Source organism: Corvus brachyrhynchos, unplaced genomic scaffold (genome assembly GCF_000691975.1).
Source record: "Corvus brachyrhynchos isolate BGI_N302 unplaced genomic scaffold, ASM69197v1 scaffold136, whole genome shotgun sequence".
Taxonomy (NCBI): Eukaryota; Metazoa; Chordata; class Aves; order Passeriformes; family Corvidae; genus Corvus; species Corvus brachyrhynchos.
Window position 1 is genome coordinate 5,347,388 of NW_008239080.1, and position 20,496 is coordinate 5,367,883.

Genomic DNA, 20,496 nt, shown 5'->3' on the forward strand with positions numbered 1-20,496 from the left:
CTTTATTTCAATTTGGTGTTGATTAATGGGAACCAAAACAGAAGTCTACTAATTACATTTGACTGTGATGTGGTGCATTTTTTCCTCTCCTTTCTTTGCATGTATCAAAATTTGCTAACTAATTTCTGCCAGAAAGAGAACTTGATGCTCAGTGGACCTCTGGTCTAATGCTTCAGCTTTCATATGATGAGTACCTGCAAAACCTCTTAGTCAGGAAAGAAAACAAAGGCAATAGGAATATTTTTTCCCAAGCTGTTTTTTTTATTAAACTTTGTAGCTCGCCCTTCATAATTATTCTAGCCATGCAGCCTGAATTCTGCTGGAAAACAAACCAGAAGCAGAGAATTGATATGTCCTTTCTGAAAAGAAGTGTTAGAAACAAGCATATAAGAACTCCAGAACGCAGAAATACATTTTGATAAGGATAAAAACCTACTTTAAAGAATGTTATCTCTTTCTTCCCAAGGGATCAGATTTTTTAAGGCATGAGTCTGAATATGAGGTCAAGCTTTCCTTGAAGCTTCGGTGTATGACTTTATGGTCCAGATTCTGGCCTTTCCCCAAATAGAATGCTTAAGATTCTCTTTGGCCTTAATTACAGACACCTGATTCAGGTGTCTGTAGGCACCCTTGCTGTCTAAATTCCCCCTAGTAGACCATGGATAAAGCCAATACAGTAGTCCCGGTTTGAGACACCTTTTCTAAATTATCTAATTTCTAAATTTATTATCTAATTTCTAAATCTAAATAATATCTAATATCTAAATTTCTAATTTCTCATGCCATGAGAAAAAAAAAATCCTCTTTTTTTAAAGCAAAGAGTTAAAGTATATTAAAATCACCTGGAACTAGTCAGCCAGCTGTATCTTGATGCTCACTACCAAGAAAAAGTTGCTGCTACACCAGTAAAGGATTCCCAGAGATATTCAATTGATCTTTCTAACATTGCCTAAACCCAGTATAACAGTACAAATCAACAGCAAAGCAGTGAGGAGTCCAGGCAATGGGAAGCATTAGGTTTCTAAGCCTTAACCGACACTTGAATTTATCCAGCTAAAGACAGAATTGCACAGAAGTGAACTCCACTCCACTCCACTCCAAGGGCAAGGAGCATCATTTTTCCTTAGTAAAGAAAAGCAGAATGGATTTACTCCAAAGGAAGATAATCTCAACAGTTCTGCCTACTGATTGCTAACATGAGAATTAGGGCAACCCCCATAGCCAGGAGGCACAAACAGACATAGTTGACTCTGCTAGCTCTGCTAAAAATTAGCAACTGGACATCAAAGGAGAATTTCTATCTGCTGAGAGAAGACTATAATTCACATTTAGATTTAACCAGGATATACTGCAGGCTTTTTCTAATGAAATAAACAAACAATCTAGACTGGGACCTTTATCAATATGTTGCCTGACCTTCGCCTTGGCTGGATTCTTCTTCTTCATCTCCAAAATCAACTGCCATGTTAATTGCATTAAAAACAAAACATCTAATAGGCTGTTACTAAAAAGAGAACAAAAGAAAAGGCCATTGCATAGCCAAGACAGGCAACATGTTGAGCAGCAAGAGGTGATTCTACTAAGTGCAAAGACGACACTTACTCAGTCTTATCTAAAGACAGCTTTCATTTATTTTCAAACTCTCAAAATTAAATGATTCACTGTTTGAACAAAAGAGCTGATCAAGAGTTTCCCAGCTTCAAAATATGATGGACTAGCAAAGATCTGACGTTTGAAACTGCCAACTACACAATGATGTTTGGTAGCACTTCAAAATATCTGTGATACTTAATACAGGGTTGTTTGCCGGGGGGAGGGTGATGGTGTAGATTTTTAAACTTTCAGTCTTAAATGCAGCAAATTTTCTGTGAGCTTTACATGAAAGAAAATCACATTCATAACTTGTGTGAGGGTCTTGGGATTCAGTGTTTCCCATTACTCTTCCTCTCCCAAAATCAGACACCAGCTCAGGTACACTTTCTGTGGTGTAAAAAGGTGCCTTTTTTCTATACTTTCCAATAACACAAATTTTATTCTTCTCTATTAAGTAACACAATCTATAAATATTTAACTCTATTAAATCCGTTATGATCACAGGTTGAAAGACATCGTCCTTGTCTTTCACATGTGCATCCTCTCTTTTTTTACGTATACATGGATTTATGTAATTATCTTTCCTGAGAAAAGAACAGTTGGCCTTCAGCTGTTTGGCTCGCTTCAAGGGGTATTTGCACATTTCATAAGAACATAAAGTAGGGGGTTTTAGCACAGTACATAAGCCCTTTAATTTCTGAATATTACTAAACTCCGAACAAAAGGTGATGGGGTTTTAGCTTATCAAATATCTTTCAAAAATAACTCAGTATAAAAATAACCTGTTACTGTGGAACTACATCATTGGAAAGGCTGTCCCCTATGCATGTGGAGGACCAGATCAAACAAGCTAAAGCTAACTTCTTCAAAGCTGAGTGACCAGTCATCCATGGGCCTCTGTGTACCCAGTATGCAGCACAGAAATTAAAGAAGCCCACTGTGAAAGAGTATGAACAACCACAGACACAAACATAATTCCCATTTCTGTTCTATTAAAAAATTTTCTCCTGATGCCCTTGTGTCTTGGGGTGACTTTATGATGTGTATCCTATATCGCTGCCCTATGCCCAGGAATTAATTTTTGTACCTTTCTATGCCTTTAAACTGAGCCTGAGAGGGGGGAGGAAAAACTGAGCAAAACTTTTTCAAAGCAGTTTGCAGCTTGTCCAAGGTCACACAGAGATAGAGACTTTTTTCCCAGCTGTGGCAGGAGAGTGAGAGGGAAGGGAAGCACCCAGCTTGCTCTTCCTTTCCAGTCGACTTTCGGCAGTTTTTTTTCCTCAGCTCTTTTTCCTTCAGAGAGCTGAACTTTTGTTTTCCTGGGACTTCATTTTTTTTTCCTTTTCTCTCTGCTGGACTGTTTCAACATCAGAATACATTGGGATGACTTTCCACCGAGGCTTTGGCCCTGGAGGTGGGCCCACCACCCCGTCCCAGCTCCAAGGAGGGGGAGAGAGAGATCTACGGAAGGACTCTGAAATTTTCCCAGGGTTCTCTCAGCAGGGGGGGGGGTTTTATTATTTAGCATCATTATTTGTGTGTTAAATAAATAGTTTTTATCTCTTTCACTTTCCTTCAAGGAAAATTTATTTTTCCCGAACCTGCTGGGGGAGGGGTGGTTCTGCCTTCTCTCAGAGGATATATTTCTAAATTTGACCAAACCGGCACACCTTGAGACCAGGTTTCTTTATTGGTCAAAGGCAAGGGTGGAGAATAGCTTTAATTTTGGATTGCTTACCACCTGTATGCAAACACACAGAAGTCAATCAACAGAGTATTTACTGGGATACAGAATATTGCCTCAGAACTTAACACTTCATGCAGGTCACAGTGCTAACAGGATTCTGAGGCAGAAGGTGCTGCCCATCCCTGCACAGAAATAGCTGAATTTCGTGCAGGTGCTGGCTAGAAAAGCCATAAACATTTGACAGAAACACAGTTTGGAGCAATTTGGTTTTCTCTTTGGAAATGGACAGCACTGGACCTTCTCAATCCATTCTGCTCCTCTAGTTCTGCAGTATGTAGAGCTGATCACACCCCCCAGCCTGATGTCTCTAGGCATTTTCAGTCCTGAGCTCAGGCTGGAAACATTCCTATATATTCCACATTCAATGCCACTTAGTGGAAGTGTGACTGGATGGATGAGGCCTCGCTACCTTGAGTATCCTAAGGGCAGTCCGGCAAAACGGTGCAAGCTGAAACAAGTGGGCATGCCCCTAATGGTTGGCCCTTCTGGTGTCCATGTGCTGCTGTGAGACTGGCCCGGGCTATTGAGCACCTTTTATAATACATAGTTCTGCCCAGACCTGGAGCTGCTGTGAAAAGGACAGGATCCTTTAATGTAGAATGTTTATCCAGATGTAATACTGTTCCTGTAACAAACTAGATTGCACGTAGCCACACACTTCAAATTTACATTTTGGGGCATGCAGGTGATGAGCAGGTGCTAGGAACATATATTTGAATTCTTTAGAAAGTTTTTGACATCCTAAAGGCAACCTGGTTTTTGTCTTTTAACATTTTCCAACATGTGATTAAGATATTTGTAATAACATGTTCCAAAGCGTCACTGAAATTCTTGGAAGCTTTCTTGCTTTTTTTGTTTTTATTGCATGCTACCATACTATATGCAAACACTGATTTTTCAGGTAGTTCATCTTATGCCATGCTTGGTCTCCATCTCAGTACAGATTTCCTTGCTTCTGAAAATCTTTGACTGTGACCTACCTCCTTTTAGGACAACTCTCCTTCTTCCAACAAAATCTGTGTTAGCTGTATTTGAAAAAGGCATCTGTGATGCCTGTACCATCATCTTACCCTCCTCTTGTATTTTGTGAGGTTTCACTTGTGCATCTCTCCTTCTCGTCTGTCTTTGTTAATTGTTTTCATGTAAGCCTAAACTTCCTTGTAGGACAGAGGATGTAGAGCAGATGTCAAGATACCTCCTTCCAGGGAGTCTTTCATCTGGGTTATTTGCATTCAGTGTTACTCTGCACTTTCTAGATAAGCATTATTAGGAGTTTTGCTTTCTTTCCTGTTGTCTGAAGAAGCCAGGTGTGCATCCAACACGTATCATATTTCAGGTTTATGTGTCCTCAGAAGGGTACATAAATTATCTGCTGATTAGGCACGTACAGACCTTGTCTGCCCATTCCAGGAATGAAACTGCCTGTACTAACAGAGTTAAAGCTATAAAGACAATATCATTAAAATGGTTTGGGAGAAAATAAAGGAGTAGAATTTCACAAAAAGTTCCTCTCTGGCACTCCCAGTTTTTACTCTGCAGTATTGACTCTAATGTAATTTTATTCTTCCATCTGCCTATATATACTGTATGTGAAGCTGGGGAGAACTTAGACTGAGTAAGTCAGTGTTGCAATAGTCAGATGCATCTGTTGCTGAGAGACCACTAACATTTTCCCCTCTCTAAGGCTGTCTAAGAAGAGTTTCTTTCTTTATCCATGCTTCAGGAGCCCGTCAGGAACATGAGGCTGTATTCAGAAATCCTAGCACTAAAAATATTTTTTATTCTACCTCAGAAGCCAGCAAACACAAAAAGGCTATTTGAAGGACAGGGAGATTTCAAAGTCTGGCACCATTCCATGTCGTCAGCAAAGTTAAGCTAAACATTTATTTTTTAAAGTCCTTGCCTCAGTTAAAACAGCGTCTTATAATTTTGGGGGTTTAACACAGAAGACAACACATCACCCAGTACGTTTGATAATAAAAGCACAAGATACAGAAGTAAAATGACCACTATAGGACGTATTTGTCCATCACTGTTCATTTAATAAGTCTTGATTCATTTTCCTGGCTATAAGTGGGACTTACTACTCCTCTGTTATGCACAAATTTTATAGTTTGGAGGACAATACATTGCAAAACTCAGTATCTCTGTGTTCTCTTGAAGACATCCCAGGCAAACTAATGATTTTCATTTCAGACACTCATTTTCCTCTGCACTTTTCATTGCTATGAGGGCTTTGTAATGATCACAAAATGCTTACCCAAGCAAAGTAAAACTGGAAGTCATCTAAGGTACCCAGAAGTCTACTATACTACCCTTGAAAATGTGTGTTATTCTTTTCAGTATTTTGTTGGCTTAATGAAATGTGACTGTGCAACCTTTTTTCTTCTCTCTCATCCAAACTCATACTACCATTAGCAACACAAAAATTATATTTTCAACTGCAGAAGCAAGATATTCCTCTTTCTCTAGCTAATCAAAGTCAGCTTCATGTCCATCTTTAAGCCAAAATCTGTAGCAAAATTTGTCATGTGCTTCATTACATACACCTGCCTTTTGTTTTTTATTGCAAAATGGAAATTAGTTTACAAATTCTTATTTTTGCTTTATTACCAAATGCTGATTTCTGATTTCCTAATGTTTTTGAGGAAAAGTTTTCTTTTACATTTTCACTTTTTTACCAGGTTTTTCTTATTCAAATCCTTCCATAAATTCATTTTCTACCTGCATATTTAACTGCAGTTTCAGGTTTTTAAAAATTTAAATTTTTTTAAATATTTTCTCTTATGCATTGCAATTAATGGGCACCATTACATATTTCTAAACTGCGAATGAGTGTGTTTTCTTATGGCTACAAGTTTGCATCAGGAATAAATCACACAAAACTGAAAAAACCTTTGATATACAAATTAGGTCATAAAAATAATGACAAAGAAGCAATCTAATTCACACACACACATAAAATTGCTCAAAACATAACCAGCCATCCTCTGAACCTTTAAACAGACCTGTCAATATAGAGATTAATGACTGTGAGTTCTTTAGATATGTACTGTTTCCAGGTTTGTTATTATACAGCAATAGATACGATTCATAGACAAGCAATACCTGAAACGTTATTACAGTTGTTAAACTTAATTGCTTCCAATCCTTGTCAAAGGCAATTCAACACATGCTCAACACAAAAAGAGGTATTGGACACTAATATTGTTACAAAAATAACTTCCATATCCAGATAAAGGATTTGTGAGCGTGCTGCAAAACCTTGTTTTGTGAGTGTTACCCCAGTGTAGAAAAGCTATTTTAAGCCTTTAAATTTTGCACATTAAATGTTTCTGAAGAAAACAGTGACAAAAGAAGAGATCACAACTTCTGTGTCCAAGCTATTTCTTCATAAAGCTGTCAAAATACACATAAAGAACAACTCCCTTATATGACATATGTGAATATTTCTTTCAATAAGAAATTTATCTGTACTCTTTTTAGTGTTAATAACTATGGGAAAAAAATCTTAAAGTTGCAAAATAATATAAGAAAGGTAATAAAATGGCCTCACTAACATGTACATGGCAGAAAGGAGAGATGCTGAAGACTGAACAAAGAAACGAGACAGCAGCAAGTAAACATTCTGAGCAAATCCCCCATTAAAACCACTACTGAAAATGCTGTTGTTTTGTTTTCCCTGCAGCGTAAAATTTCACTCCTGAAATATGCTGTCTTCTAGGTAGCACAATTTCTAAAACCCATACAAAATAATTTGCTTGGCAGTCACAATTTAGTGATCCATTAAAGACTTATCTTTAGGCTCCAGTTCCCTGAACCCATCAATCAGAGCTAAAGCAATAAAATCTTGCTGAGGGCAGAAGATTTGGGGCTCATTTTCAGAGCAGCTGAGCACCCTCAACTGTCAAAGTCATAGGTACAGGTCTCCAGCACAATAAAAAAAAACCTACTTCCCACATTCTGTATGTTGGTTTCCTTCACTTGCACTGTCACTGAGCAGAGAAAATCTGCTTTAGTGTATTTCTCAGCAAGTCAGCTTTCACATTTCCACAAGTAATATGCATGCCAGTGTGTTAGGATCCGAACCAGGCATTCAGCAGTGGTAACGTATTTTGTTTGGTCACAGCAAAGAACTTCCTAAAACTACAGTAGACAAGGAAAGAGCAAGGAGGAGACAATAAAGTTGTACTATCATGAAAAGGAGTATTAAGGAGAAGCTGGACAGTCACTTTCTCTTGCCACTGAACCAACATCCTTCTACGGGGAATAGCTGCCAATGATCCATGAAGAAACTCTCTTCAACAGCATTGAAACTGTGTGGGTTTGCTGCAGGGTCTGAATTTTCATTAGGGAGAGTTAGAATGACAGAATTTTCATTTGCATTTCAAATATGTCTTTCTCTTCCCCATAGATTTAGATCTGTTTATAACAAGAACTATGACTTAAACCAGTTTGGACATACAAACTGAAATTCAGATCCAGATTTCATGCCTGAAATTCAGATCCAGAACTAAGAACTGCTGTTCCAAGTTTGAAAATGTCCAAATTTCATAATTTTATTCAGTATGTGCATGGTTCCAGACCACCCCAGGTGGGAACTGACCAAGCTGAATCGGTTTCACCAAGCTACCAAGTGCAACACTGAGGCTGAAGATCTGTTCTGGTCAACAGGCAAACTTTTCTGAAGAAGAAGCTGGGATGTGATTGCCATGACTCCTGAGATGCACACAAGATAACAGTATTGCCAGCTTCCCCACTGTTGCTATTTATCTCCTGATAATAGTATTTTTCTTCAAGCTCCAGTTCCTGAAATGAAAGTCTCAGTTTTCATTTAAAAAAAAAAAAAAAAGCCTGAACAGATTTCTAGCTCTTTTTGTTGCAAGGAAAAGTTAGAAAGTGAGGTTTCAGAAAACCTGAACATTTTAGAAACCCCAAATATAAATATAAAACAAATATTATTACTTGGAGGTGTTTCATTTGGATTCAATAAATTTACTAAAAAATAATCTGGGGAATCTGATTCCCTGTTTGTTAATGCACAAGAATGGTAATGATGAGAAATATACAGAGGGTCCCTAATGCAGATGAATGAGACACCAGGAGAGATGCAAAAGATACTTTGATCTTTTCTCTGCAATAGCTCTAAACCAGTCAGTAAAAATTGCCACTGGGGAGACAGCTGCTGTGACTTGCCTTCTTTATGTTTTATTTTCCTTTCGGAGCAGAAAAGAAAGCATGCATGGTAGGCCTGTGAGAACTGCAAAGCTTGCATCATATATGTAAGCAGTATAGCCCTAGCTGGAGACCAGCTGGAACACAGCTAACACATGTAGAGAGGGCTGCAAAGGGACGTAAAGTCACAATCGATTTATTACCGACCAGCAGAACTATAAAGACACCAAACTCAAACACAAGAAATTGTTTGGTCTCTTGGATACCAAATGCCAGGGTAATAAGAAGAGTGAAATGGAAATTCCAGTGGATAAGCAGAAATGTGATTTAACTGGCAACACCAAAATTAAAAAAGAACAATTTTAATGATTGGAATGGTAAAATCATTGGGATAGGTCTGAGGAAAAAAAGGTGTCAGTGGGTGATATGGTGTGCTACATGAAAGAGAAAGCATCTCTTGTGGAGTAAATGAGGGCACTGTGCAACAGGTTCTGCACATATCGGTTTATGAATCTATGTGTTAATGAAGGTCAAGATAGTCTAATAACAGGGTGTGCTACAGACCACTAAAACGGCCTGGTTAAGAGGATAAGTCCATCCCCCACAATGAGAAAAAGTAAAAGCTGTATACAGAGGCGTTTTGGTTGCGCAGGAGACCACAAGCAGCCAATGGCAAACAGCATTTGAGCTGCTGACAGGTACAGAGGATAATGGCCCAGCACAAACTCCAACACAGAATTTACACAAGTGGGGTTTGTTTGAGCTGAATTGAAGGACTAAAGGGATGAATTGATCACATGCCTGTGATAGGAGTAGTTGCCTATTACTAGATGTCAAACTGAATTAAGACTACTTAGGGCACCACTGTCTCTTTTCTAGAAATTCCTCCAGCTGAATCCTGAAATGTTTACAGAAGATCACCAATTGGTTCCAACAGCAATCAAGAGTACATGGGTTTTTGGTGAAATCAAGGCATTTGCTTATTTTGTTTTATCTTAACTCACTGTGGCAAAATATGGCTGCCCTTCTGGAACAATCTTTAAAGAAGAACCACCTCATTAAGCCTGTACTATGTGCCCCAATCTGAGTTGTGCTTTCATTACATCTTTTCAGTATCACACGGAGCAAGTAGGTGGTGTGCATGCCCCCACAGAAAACACTGGAAGACAGAAATAGAGCAATCTCCATTTTGAAAATGTGGTTACTTATAATGAAACCAGAGGGGGGAAAAAAAATGAGGCAGAGTGCAAAACTCTCAGCATCAGATAACACCTGGGGATCTGAGGATGCTCGTGGGAGAAAAACCTTGCTCTGACAGATCTGACAAACCTGTGACACATCCCAAAATCCGTATATGCTGTTAACGTCAATGTGAGGTGAACAGGGCTTGAATCTCACCCCACTGACCCTATATGCTCCTTTCTGACACCAGCAGGAGAGCCTGAGCAAGGCAGCTGGGGCATGGTTCTTTGCCATAAGACAAGGAGAACTTTTTCTAGTCCTGTCAAAGTATAACCTGAATCTGTGTTGCAGTAAAGAGGCTCTTTTAATAATCTGGAAAGCCCATAGCACTGCACATTCACATACAATTACGAGAGTCATATTCTGTTGGGATGGTATCATAGATCTCCCTGCCTTGGTTTATGCCTAGTTAAAAGCTTCATTCTTAAGCAGCATTTTAAAGACTAATTACATGAACTGGATTTTTTTCTGGGTATATATAGTTCTATAGTAGGTGGGCATGGCACTCCTTTTTTTATTCTTCTTCTATTCAGATTGCAATTGGAAATGGCTATGCAAACTGTGGAAGCCATAAACCAGCTTATCCTAAGCCATTTGGGGTTTTATTTTGCCAATTTGTATTCTTAAGTACCACCTCCAGGCAGAAATTTCAGTAGTATGCTTTGTGTTTGGTTTATTTTGTCACAAGGTAGATATGGATTAAGTTTTTTAAACATACTTATCTTATTTCCATAATACCTTTCCCTTTATTACACCCAAACTGAAGTTGCCCCATAAAAAGCAGAAGTATGAAAGTTAAAAGCCATTAGTAGAAGAGACAGTGAAAAAAAAATATCTGCCAGTTTACAAGGTTCTGGGGAATGCTGGAAAATTCACACAGCAATTCACAGTCATTAACTCCTTCCTCTGCCATAAGTGCATTTGATGAAGCTCCAAGAAGTATGTTAAGGTCACGTTCACCCAATTCTAATGAAGCAAAGCAAAAGTCACAATTTGTTAACTATCCACTGGGAATAAAAGTGTAATTTTTTTAACAGCTAAGTAATTAAAAAGGCAAATGTGTTCCATATTGCAAGAGTGTTACTATATTAGATAAGGGAATGGTTCATGACCATGTGACACTATTAATATGACCAAAAATTATCTGGTCCCCTAAATTACTATATTTCCCTCAGCAGAATGCTAATTTCAGGTTAGTAATTTTAATTGCACTAGTATCTGACTGCTTAAAATTTCATTTCATGTATTTTTTAAGTTTCTCCTCTTTGAATTTCTTTTCCTCCTACTCAGGGTTCTGTTTATTTTAATTGGGAGTTACTTATGCCAGATTGTGTACTGACTCCCCATGATTTTTTTTAAACAAGCAATTTTTTTCAAACACACCATACTGTGGAAAGAGTCACTATAAATAACAGAAAGAATTTTAAATCCAGCCTCCTTTGAATGGAGGATCTCTCTCTTCAAGACACAAAATGATCTAATAGCTTCATGGCACTACAGTTTTTTGCTTGATTCTGTCACCCTTTCTAATGCTGACTAAAAATGTCTTTTGCAAGCAGTGCCACTTAAGTCAGTGTAAGGGGAAAATGAACCATTTTACTTAGTCATCTGTTTTCCACAAAGTTGGAAACATAACATGGCTACTTTATCCAGTGTGGAAATACAGCAGGAGACAATAATTACATAACTTCTCCTTTTCTATTAGTTTTGCTACAAAAATTACAAAATAGCTTTTCTTCTTTCCCATTAAAGACAATATTTGCATTATCATTTTTTTATTCACCAGAAGTTTGTTTCCTTGGTAACTAAAACCTTTACCACAAACTTCAAAGAATGTCCAGCAAAGAAACTAAATAGTTAACAATGTTGATTAAACCAGGAGCACTTACCATCATCAGCCATAAAATGGTACCTAAGATACCACAGTTTTTCTTAATCAAGTGTAGGTGATGGTCAGGTAAAAATGCAGGGAAGGCAGGTGACAAGGTGAGAGAACTGACAGAGAATTAGTGCTGAATGGGGAAAATCTGGTACCAATTTTTCTAAGACAAAATGTTTCCTGAATTCCTAGGAAAGCTGAGCTGAAAAATATGCCAGAGTTTTTGCTGAAGATTTTTACTGATCTCTTACTTATTATTGTTAGTGAGGCGCTTACTTGGTACCCCCCAGGTGCATATGCATGTGCAGGAAACAGCAAAGGTGACAGCAGTGTATCCTTCTGGCTGCTGACATGTGACCTGCCACTTTGTATCTCAACATTTTGAGATCTCAGTTAACCGAGTATTGAGGGCCCTCCTTAATAAAACAGGCCCCTGAGGGGTTGGCACCCAGTGTAACCACCTCCTGCCTTGCCATGGCACACTCTAATGCAACACTGAACAAACTGCTTTAGGGATCACATGAAGGTGTTGTGATGGCCCCCTTAACTATGTCAACATCGTATGACAGAGATTTCCTCAGAATAAAAGATCTCACTTGATTAAAGAGGAATTAAAATCACTAAAGACAGAAGTATGTAGGTAAATGGTCATAAATTAGCCTTGTACGTTTTACCAGGAGCAGTAATGACTGGAATGCTGTGTATGGTGTCTTTGTTACTCAGCTCAGTTTCAGTAGGCACAAGAAGGGAGAATGCAAGTTAGAGAAAAATGCAGAAAAAATCATTCTTTCCCAGAAGGTAGATTACCTTTCATTGTGGCTGAATCCTCATGTCAGGAGCAAAGAGGATTTTTTACCATTTTCTATAAAGTATATTTGCATTTGGAGTTGTTTTCAAGACAAAACGCGCAAGAGCTGTTTAAATAATAGCAGTTAAACCACAAAACAGCACTGATATTCCTTGATATATGATTCTAATTCATAAAGGAAACTGATGAATTCACAGATTTTGTTGAAAATTAATGTGTTCAAATACTCTCTGTTTAGTACAAGTACTGAACAGCTCTGTACTTCCAGATAATTATATGAGTTATTCTGATACCAGCAACTGAAACAACTAATGACAATCACAATATACCATGTACCAGACATTGTAGCAGGCAAATGTATGTTCCTCAAGAATCAAGGAAAATGTATAGGTCTTGCTTTTTCAACAGGATATTAGATAAACAGTTGGTGTTTCCAATTAAATCATAGTCTCAGTGATTTGTCTTACTGTAGCATTTCTTAAAAAAAGGTATAAACGAAAGGTTTTACTGGCATAGAAGAGAACAGATAATAAAAAATGCATACTGATTTTAAAACTTAGAAGGTACAGGTGAAATCAATTCTCCTCATGAATGGCAGGATCTGCAAGAGCAGCTTTGGTTGCAATTTTGAGAGGTAGTAATAATGGCAAGATTTAGCTAACTGGAAAAGAGAGAAAATAACTCCATAATCAGTTTACCATTATTAAATACCCATATAAGAAGTAAACAACTTTTCCTCTTTAAGAACAAGTTTAAATTGGATACACTACAGATATCCCAGCACTTGGAATTCTTAATTGATAAATGAAGGATTAAGTATATCCATAAAACATTATTTTTATTAATTCAGACACACTTAATGCATGTCAGTCCTCTAATTTTATTTGAAGGAGCTGCATAGCAGAAACTTGCCACTATATCATGTGAACGTCACATAGCCCGGAACAGACTAAAATAGTGTACAGAACTGCAGAACAAACTACCCAACACAACTTTTACAAAGAATATGAGCAAGAATAAATTTGCTTTGCAACCCTATATCTTGAGTAAGCTACAATACCTCCTGTACTAGCAATGTACTACCCAAATTTTCCTATTTCAGTGGAAAAGGAAAGGTCTGGTATTATTGCAAGGTCATGATTGTGAGGAACTTTTTTGGTTTTAGTTTTAACTACTGTAAAAAACCATGATTGAACCAGTAGGCAAAATATGTCATTGAATGATCAGACCTGAAGGCTCCATGAAGTATATTCATGATTAAAATTGCTACTTCTTGCAAAGGATGGGAAAGTGATGCCAAAACCCTCCACAGCCTTTGAACCTCAGGAGGTCTGGAGCTTTTGAAGAGACACAGTTCTGTTTTCTAGCTTGTTTGTTCCTAGGTAGATGTTAAAATCCTAAAGGAAGCATCTTTAGTATTTTGTGTCCACAAAATTATATACAGCTCTTGATTGTAACTTTCAGAGGCCCGTGAGAAAGCAGTTAATCTTTGTTAAAGCTCTTGAGCAGTAGTGGCTAATAGAGGCTGGTGAGTATTAGAGAGTAGTTATTAATCTCACTGTGATCCAGTAACAAGTTTTCCACAGTATCTGGGTATTATAGTGAGATCTTCTCTAAGAAAGTACATTATTAATAGGCAGAAACTCTACAAAGTGCCATAGCATTTGAAGGCAGGAGAGTGTGCTGGCATCATCCAGTCCTCACGACAGAAACGGAGAATTCCAACACCATATGCTTTCATCTGCAAAACGCCTACTTCTGAGTAAAAGTGGCCCATAAAATTAAAATTATCTTCCTGCAGAACTCAAAGTCATTTGCAAGTCTGCTTCTTTTAAACAAGCTCAGAAGTAAGATTAATGGAGTAATGAAATTAACTCTGCTCCAAACCAGCTTTATATTCTGACTCTTCCAGCAGTTTCTGAATTTCCTTGACTCCTATGCAAACATATATTCACAGAACTCAAGTCAAAACTGTTTATCATCTTCCCTATAGCAAACACAAGTTCTTTCTTGCTGTAGCAGCATTGTTCTTTTTGTGACATCTGGAGATTAGACAATGTCAAACAATGCAAAAAACAACAATACAATGCTTAGCTTCACTCCTTTTTCACTGCTTCTTCAATTACTTCATGTCAGTTAGCCTGAAGAATTAAACATATCCTAAAAAATACCTCAGAAAAGTGATGCTTTCATGTTGTATCACAATGTTTTGCTATTAACCTTGTTCTAATTACCAAAATTACACATTACAGACAGACAGAGATCCTCCACAATGTCTAGAGGTGATTCTACAGGAGAGGCACAGCTCACTGGTAGAGTGCACTCGTGATCTTTTGTCACTCCTCTGGTAATGAAGAATCAATGGTAAATCAACTAAAAGTGCTAAAGTTATTGGCAGGCTAAAAAGTAAATACTGACAGATGTGGCAAATTGAGAACCTCTTTTTGGTATCAAAGCAAGAAGGATGCTTTAAGGGACATCTGACCAAGGGTTGAAAACTACTGAGGAGATAGCCAAGGACAAAGTTATTCTATGAGTGCAGCCCACAGGGATGTTAATTCTCATTGTTTTAAGAAACCAGTAAGGGATGTACACCAAAAATGTGCTGCAATGTTTAACTGAGGAATGAACAATGCAAATGCAGACTTCTGAAATGTGACATGTCTACATTTTTATAGATATATATATGTTCTTGCTGAATTTTTCATTGCAGGGATGGTAGAATATCAATAACATAGGTATGCTTATTTTTTTATACTGGATTTGCATGAGAAGCTCACAATATCTGAAAAAAAGCTATGAAAACCTATCACTCAGTCTATATTATCCAGGACACTTTGTAGCTTTCCAAAGTGGTCTAAACAGGACAATACAGACCCAGGGATAGATTGTTATTTCTTTTCTCTGACTGACACAAAAGGCTTGCAGTGGGAAGGAAATTGTGTTGTGAATCACACACCATCAAATGGCTGTGGCATACAATGGGCTCCATCTATCACCAGCAATATTTAAAACAAACAGATTTCATAGCATTATTGGCCCATCAGGAAGTAATTCACCTCCAGAAGGTCTTAATTTTTATTTTGAACACCCTGCCAAAAGGGTTTTGCCTTCCTCTTCCATTGCAGCAGCTCAGCTGCCTGCAATGTGTTACACAACTGTTTCAGTTAAACCTAACAACTGAGCTTTGTTATCAGAGCTATATTCAGAAACACTACTTCAGCCTAAAATTGAATGAAAATCTATTTTCACCTCTTATACTGAGTACATTTGCTTCTTCACTGGGGTAGGATTATCAGAGGCACACACAGCTTAAACGTATTATTGATTTGTAGAAATTAAAGCCAGTTTCACATAGCTCTGGGCTTCAATGAGTCATAAAACTCCATGAACAGTTAGTTCAGATTTTTTTTTGTTCCTGGAATATGGGGATGGGTTCATGTGAACTGACAGGTGGAAATGTATTCAGTGTGAAAACTTCTAAAGGAATTTTTGAAGTACGACTCTTAGCAGAGAGAGATTGATTTTAACTAACCTTCAACCAGCTGAGTACAAAGACCAATTTGTAGAGAAATGAGGTCATCACATTAGGGAAGTCTGAGATTCAAACCTGCAGATGTTCATGTTGAATGCTTAACTGAACCTCTGGAGTCCTCAAAGCTGTGCTTTAAAAATATATTTGGGGATTTTTTTCTTACAACACTTCAATCTCATAGTAATGCAGAAAATGCTCAGACCGCAATCTCCAGTTCAGTAATTTTTTATCTTTCTTGTTTCAGAATATCTAAAGGTGCTAAGATGAAAACCTGATTTAAAAATGAAAGAAGAAAAAACAACTTAGAGAAATAAAACCATACATTTATTAAAAACAAGTATCTTGAATTTGTTCATGATGTTTCTATCACATGACTCAATACCTTCCTTTAGCAGATATTCCATTACATACAACTATCTAAAAAAAAAGCCATTCATTTTCTCACAAAAAACATGTATCAGATCATGCTTGAACTTAAACATGTTCAGATATGGAAAATGTCTCTTCCCTAATATATCAGTAAGTAAAAGCTATAAATACTACCACCGAAATAGTCATTACTCAGACACTAATTCTCAGTGTCCCACTCTATATCAAGAAATTATCAGGTATTCTGTAAACAGTGAAATGCCCAAAGCTATATAGCAAAAAGCAAGGAAGAAGCCCCAAAATATTTTTTTCTAGAATTCTTTATAGATGTTTACCTCCCATCACCAACAGTGCACCTGTCCAAGTCGTGAGCAGCCATGAGTTCCTACAGAAGAATGCTCTGGGAAATGGCGTTAAAGGCTTTACTAAAGTCCAAGCAGGCATCATCCATAGCCTTTCCCTCATCCACTAAACAGGCCAGCATGTCAAAGAAGGAGATCAAGTCAGTAAAGAAGGACCTGTCTTGTATGAACTCATGGAGGCTGTCCCTGATCCCCTGGTTGTCCTGTACATGCCACATGATGGCACTCAGAATGATCTGCTCCATATCCTTCCCCTGCATCAAGGCCATGGTGACAGGCCTGTAGTTCCCGGGATGCTTCTTCCAACTCACCTTATGGATGGGTGTCACACTGTCTAACCTCCAATCACTCAGAACCTCCACAGTTAACCAGGATTGCTGGTAAAGGATGGAAAGTGGATAAGTGAGAACTTCCGTCAGCTTCCACAGTACCTTTGGGTGGATGCCATCCAGCCCCACAGACATCTGTATGTTTAGGTGGTGTAGCAGGTCACTGACCATTTCCACGTGGATCATGGGGGCTTCCTTCTTCTCCCCATCCCAGTCTTCCAGCTCAGACAGCTGGTATCCAGCTCTGACTATTAAAGACTGAGGCAAGGAAGGCATTAAGTACCCCAGCCTTTTTCTCATCCTTTTTCACTGTTTCCCCCCACGTTCAATCAAAGACAGAGATACTCCTTAGTGCTTCTTCTGTTGCTGATATATTTATTACTTATTAGTAAGACATTATTTATTGTCTTTTATAGCAGTGGCCAGATTAAGTTCTAGTTGGGCTTTCACCCTCCTATTTTTCTTCCCACATAACCTCCTGACAACCTTGTAGTCCTCCTGAGTTTCCTGCCTCTTCTTCCAAAGGTCATAAACTCTATTTTTGTCCCTGAGTTCCAGCCAAAACTCTCTATTCAGCATGTTTTCTACCCAACCCTGATGTTTAATTCTTCTGCCTTTCAGATAGAGACCATCCACAAGATGTTAAAAATTGAGTGAGATTTCCCTTTCCCTCATTATACTTTAACAATCAGTATAATGAATGGATCTAAGATCATCTGTAAAATGGCACTCATGGGACAGCAGGTCCAGGTTACACACACAGTTTTCAAAAACTCTCCACTCATATGAGCAATTTGCACACCAGTGTAAATCATTGCTTTCTCAGCAAGTACATTCCTGTAAACTAATATTAATGTCAAATTTACACTCATGAAAGCATGCAGACTGAAAAGAGAAGTGACAGGTATTGATTTAATTTCTTGTCATGCATATATTTGAATAGTATTTACAGATTAATAAATGAGACATACCTTGTGTAAATCAATAGCTACCCTGCCTGTATAGTGTAAACTTCATTATTCATGGCCTTATACTATGTTGAATGAAACATTAAAGATATAAGTAAAACTACTATGGATTGCTTTGAAGGATATAGGAAAGGTCATTGACTTAGAAAGATAGAACAGGGATGTACATGATTTCACAAATTTTACTCTCTGACCTTTCCTCCATTCTTTCATAGTTTTTTTATCTGTTTCCCATTCTGTCAAACACAGATGAAAGCATCTCAAAGGGTCATCATGAGAGGTTACCAGTTAACGTTTGCAAATGTCTGAGAAAAAGAACATTGTTTTACAGGCATGGATGCCTTCTAGTTTACAGTGTCATTAGGTCATTCCCTAGCCTTGTAGGTCCATATGGAGTGATTACTACATGATAAATAGAGGACAGCATTTGCAACCTATCTCCCCATAGAACTTTATCACCATACATTGATATCGTGATTAATTTTGATGACTGTTATAGATTAAGAAAACATGACTTTAGCCTCATTCTGCTCCCTTTACAGAAACAAGACTCTGTGGAAGATGCTCCATGTATGGGGAAACTTCTAGTAGTCCCATAAGTTCATTTCTGCACAGCACACTGGGTACAGGTAGGGTGAGCAGGCAGAGAGAAGGAAGATTTATGATACACTCCACAAAACACAGCAACAGTTTGTCCCACAGGAACTCTGCCAGAAACAAGAAGTTTGGTCAATCTGAAGGTCATACTGGAATGACTGCTCCTGCACAGCTGTGTAATATAATGGACATTTGTCTAAAATTATCCCAGCTAACACACAGGACAGAAATAGCAGCATTCACTGTGACAACACTTAGCTCCTAGCCTGCTTGACAAGGCAGAAAAAATAAAAGTTTGGGATTGGAATAAGTTCTGTGAAAAGAAAAACAGGAGCTTTGTAGTCCGCTCAGTCCACAGCCTGTTAAAGCATCTGGCTTTCCTTCCTTTCCTCCAGGAACTAAGGCAAACCAGTCCCCATGGCCACCAGATTTGTCTCCTGTGGAACAGGAAGCAGAAATCCCTTAGATCATGAAGCTGATTTTACCCAGTTAACTCAAGGATCTCCCCCATACAAAAAGGATGAACTTGTTCCTCCCTCACCAGCACATGAAGTGTTTCCAGAACCCCAGATTCTAACTGAAAAATATCAAATAATTCCATTCTCTTCTTACCACACCATGAGCATCTGCTGCATTTTCTTCCTTTCTTCTTCCATAATTGTTATTTATGTGTCATCTTTATAACAGAGATGGACTGAGCTGAGATTAGAATTGTATTGGGTTTGTGTTGCCAATTGTATTGGTTTTGGCAGCAGGGGGTTTACAGAGGTGGCTTCTGTGAGAAGCTGCCAGAGGTTTCCTTCATGTCAAACCTCGGCAGCTCCAAGATGGATGTGCCGCTGGCCAAGGCTGGGCCAATCAGAAATGGTGGTAATGCCTCTGTGATAACATATTTAAGAAGAAGGAAAAAAGTTATAATGCAGATATAATTGCATCCTGAGAAGAGCAGAGTGAGAACATATGAGAGGAACAGCTCTGCAGACACCAAGGTCAGTGCAGAAGGAGGGGCAGGAGGTGCTCCAGGTGTCGGAGCTGAGATTCCCCTGCAGCCCATGGTGCAGCCCATGGTGAGGCAGCTGTGTCCCTGCAGCCCAGGAGGACCAGGGGATGCAGAGATCCACCTGCAGCCCATGGAGGAGCCCCGTGCCAGAGCAGGTGGATGCCTGAGAGGGGGCTGTGAACCTGTGGGAAGACCATGCTGGAGCAGGATCCTGGCAGGGACCTGGGGACCCATGGAGAGAGGAGCCCATGATGGAGCAAGTTTCCTGCTAGGGCTTGAGACCCTGTGGGGTACCAATGCTGGAGCAGCCTGTCCTTGAAGGACTGCACCCCATGGAAGAGTGACCCATGCTGCAGTAGTTTGTGGAGAACTGTCTCTTGTGGGATGGACTCACACTGGAGAATTCATGGAGAACTGTCTCCCATGGGAGGCACCCCATGAAAGAGAAGGGGAAGGACTCCTCTCCCTGAGCAGCAGCAACAGAAACAACCTGTGATGAACTGGGGTTGTAAGCCCTATTCCCTGTCTCCCTGCACCACTGGGGAAGGAGGTAGAGCTGGGAAGCAGGGAGGGGTGGAGTTAAGATGTTTTTTAGATCTGTTTCTACTTCTCATTATCTGGCTCTGATTTTGTTAGTAATAAATTCAATTAATATCTCTGATTCTGCTCTGTTTTGCCTTTGACAGTATTTGGTGAGTGTTCTCTCTCTGTCCTTATCCCAACGCATGAACCCTCCATTATATTTTCTCTTCCCAGTCCTGGCACCCAGCCTGGGCCAACCCACTACAGGAGTACCATCATGCCATAACACATAGTATGTCACTGATCTACTGACACAGTTCTGTGCCCAGATTCTATACATATTATGTTTGAACTTTTCTGGTTTTCAAAT